This window comes from Rhea americana, unplaced genomic scaffold (genome assembly GCF_003343005.1).
Source record: "Rhea americana isolate MKP2758 unplaced genomic scaffold, rheAme1 scaffold_29, whole genome shotgun sequence".
NCBI lineage: Eukaryota > Metazoa > Chordata > Aves > Rheiformes > Rheidae > Rhea > Rhea americana.
This window is the reverse complement of record NW_028186412.1, coordinates 6974987-6978740: the sequence shown is the minus strand read 5'-3', so window position 1 is coordinate 6978740 and position 3754 is coordinate 6974987.

The following is a 3754-nucleotide window of genomic DNA, read 5'->3' as shown; positions in this document are numbered from 1 at the left end:
TTGATGTGTTAGATTTTAACATTGCACTGTAACGTATCATCAGTATAACTGTATTTTTCAAGGTTTCTTGTTTCCAATAAAATTATTTCCAATTAATCTATGAATAACAGAATGTTTGTTTTGTATTTCCTGACATCAGAAAAGACAGTCTGCATGGATAGAGGGGCTGACAACAGCCTCGTGTAGTTCAGCAAAAGGAAATGTAAACCCCTGCACTGGGGACAGTGTAACTTTGTGCAGTAGTGTAGCCTTGGCCAGATGGGCTAGGGAGCAGCTTTGCAGAAAAGGATCTGGGAGTCCTGACGGACAAGAGGTTGAACATGAAGAAGGTGGCAGCCGCGTTGAGGGCTGTATTGGCAAGAGTGAACCAAGGAGGTTCCAGGGAAGTGATCTTTCCTCTCTGTTCAGCACTTCTGAGACTGTAGCTGGAGCATTGGGTCCAGTTTTGGGCTCTTCAGGACAAGAGTGAGTATGGGAGTGAGTCCAGTGAAGGCCAGCAAGATGATGGGCGGGCTTCAGCACGTCACCTAAGCAGGAGAGTGAGCTGGGTCTGTTCAGTTTTGGAAACAAAGGTGGGCATAGGTGGGAAATCTTACTGCTGTCTTYACCTACCTAATGGAAGGGTGTAGAGAAGGAGCCARGCTCACCTTGGAGGTGCTTGGACAGGGCAGGGTGCAACGAGAGAATCTGGAAGAAGGGAAGTTTTGCTCCTAGGAGTGGGGCTGTTTTTCCCTCCAGAATGAGGATTGTCACCCACTGCAACAAGTTGCCTGGAATGTTTGCAGCTTCCACTCAAAGCTCAACAAGCCCCTGCGTAACCTGACGTTAGCATAGTTTTTGTGTGCGCAGAGGTTGAACAAGATGCTCTTCAGGAGGCTCTCTCCAAATTACTCTTTTATGAATATGTACCCTGGAGAAAGGCAGTTTTCAGTGTATTTAATGTTGCATCATGCTATTAATAAAAATGAAGTCAGTCCTGGCTTGACCTGCCTGAATAGGTTTGCCTGATACTGTAAATACTGAGAGTTCTTGAGTTCCCCTTTGTTTTGGGAAGAGTGAACGCAGGAGACCCAGTCTGTCAGGACTCCCATTCTTGACCTCAAAACTKTCCTGCTGTGTTTGAGCCAGAGAAGTTTTGTCTGGTGGTTTGTGCGAGGGGATACTYGCCTTTCTCTTGGGTGAACAGCTGCTTCTGTTTCTGTGAAGCGCAGTAACAGTCAAACCAGGAAGCGCTCCACCACGGACAGAGTGCAGCAGACGGATCCACAAAAGCAAGGGAAACTTCAGATGCTTTCACATCTCCCAGGCTAACTTTTTCGCAAAGGATGTCACAACAGGAATGTGCACAAAGCTTAGTAAAGCTTGCCCTGCCACCCCCTTCTTTTTGGATAAATCTGCATGTAAGTAAATTCTTTGAAACTAGAGATTTTTTGAAAGCTTGGTGTTTATGGCTGGGATAGCAGCTTTTTTGTCCCTATAATCAATAAGGATGATTGTGTTCAGTGCAAGAAGTGTCACTGCTGTGAGAGGCATTTTCCTCTCCAATTTTTTTTCCCTTCTGCTTGACTACAGGAATGTTGGAGAAGTTGTAACATCTCACAACAAGACTGCTTGTGAAAAAGCTAAATTTTGTGACTCGCACTTAAGAGATCACCATATAGGTAATACAGTCCTTGAATGCTTGGTGGGTGACGTGTTCTGCTGAAACATAACCCAACAGTTAAGTATGTATCATGTTTTAAAGCAGACAGCTGTCTGCAGGTGTGGAGTCACAATTTCTTCAGTTTCCTTATATGCATTTTTTGTGGTCTTAAAATGATGGATGTGCAGTTCCACTTCTAACAATTATATGCAATGGAGAAGAGCTAGATAATATTAAGGTCTGAATCATCTACTATAAACGTGTGTCAGTGCTAGCCAACAGCAACTGAGGCACAGGGTTTTCTTAAGACTCAAGTCAACTTGTAAAGTATTAAGTCTGTCACAAAAGCTTTCTTTTAAATACAGTGGCAACAAAGGGAAGACTAGGGAAAATGCAGGCCAGCTGCTGAACAGGGCAGGGGCCCTGGTGGTGAAGGACACAGAAAAGGCAGATACCGAAGGCCTTTTTTGCTTCAGTCTTTAGTGGTAAGATGAGAGAAAGGCTGGAAAGGAAGACTTTCCTTTGGTTAGAGATCATGTAGGCAAACTTGGCCCCCCCCCCACATATCTATGGGCCCTGATGGGAGGCACCTGTAAGTGCTGAGGGAGCTGGCAGATGTTACTGCTATCACCTTGGGAAGGTCCTGGAGAACTGGAGAGGTGYCTGAGGACTGGAAGAAAGCCAGTGTCACTCCAGTCTTCAAGAAGGGCAAGAAGCAGGACCCAAGCAACTACCCTGGAAAGGTGATGGAACAGCTCATTCTGGATATCATCTCCAGACATATGGAGGAGAAGGTGATCAGGAGCAGCCAGCCTGGATTCACCAAGGGGAAATCCTGCTTAACCAACCTGATAGCCCTCTATGATGGCATGGCTGCCTGGGTAGATGAGGGGGAGAGCAGTRGACGTTGTCTGCCTTGACTTCAGCAAGGCTTTTGACACTGTCTCCCATAACAGCCTCCTAGAYAAGSTCAGGAAGTGTGGGTTAGACAAGTGGACAGGGAGGTGGGCTGAGAACTGGCTGAAAGGCAGAGCTCAGAGGRTTGTGACTAGTGACACAATATAGTTGGAGGCCTGTGGCTGGTGGTAGCCCCCAGGRCTCAGTACTGGGGTCAGTATTGTTCAACTTACTTATTCATCAGTGACCTGGATGAGAAAGGTGCTCTTTCTTTAGAGTCCTTTCACAGCCTGGGCTATAAAGAATTGACAGCCCCTTGACAGCTCTACCTTCTAGAGAAAGTTTTAAAACTCTTTCCCCTTTCCCCATCCTGCAYGCTGTTTCTGAGCCAGGTACAGCAGTAGTGCCTGCTTTTTTCTGCGAGACACTGTGGGAGGTCAGCAGCTCTCTCTGTAGTCTGGAGTAGTTACGTAAGGCCATTATCAACATTTAGAAACAGATCATCTGTGTATCCTTCCTCAAAAAGCAAAGTGAAGTAAAGTACCTGCAGAATGCCATTCCCACAGAAGCCCCATCTAGGCTCCCATGATAGATAGGTACCTACCTGGAAAACTGACCAAGGGAAAGAGATTTTATAGTGAATATTTTCCAATACTACAAGGAAAAGCAGATGTTGAAATCAGAACCATGGAAGCTGCAGCCAGCCACTGTGGTAATACTAAAATCATTACTACAACTCAAAGGCTGATTTTTGTTTCCCTTCTCACTACTTGGCCTTACTGAAAACATCTACGACTATATAGGAGTAGGATTAACATGAATATAGCAGAAAATATCCATTACTAGAATGCCGAAGACTTACCGTTACAGTAATATCATTAGATAGTTTGGCCTAAAGTGCCTTCCTCCCCCCCCAAGTCTCCCAATAAAGGTATGTAGACTACAACTTCTTAGAACAACCATCAGACAGTTTAAGCAATCCTAGGTGGCTGAGACTGCTGCTGCAGACTATACTGTCTCAGGGACTTCTCCATCTGGTTGTATCTTGAAACAGCTTTCTTCCATCCGGAGTGACCATAAAACATCTCCTTTTTAAAATGAGTGCTGAAAGCACAGAAAAYCTGTGAGAAAGTCAGTGTCACCCACCAACTCCTCATATTGCTGAAGCAAACCAAGAACACAAGTACTTATGTTGCAGCAGTGAAAGATACTGAA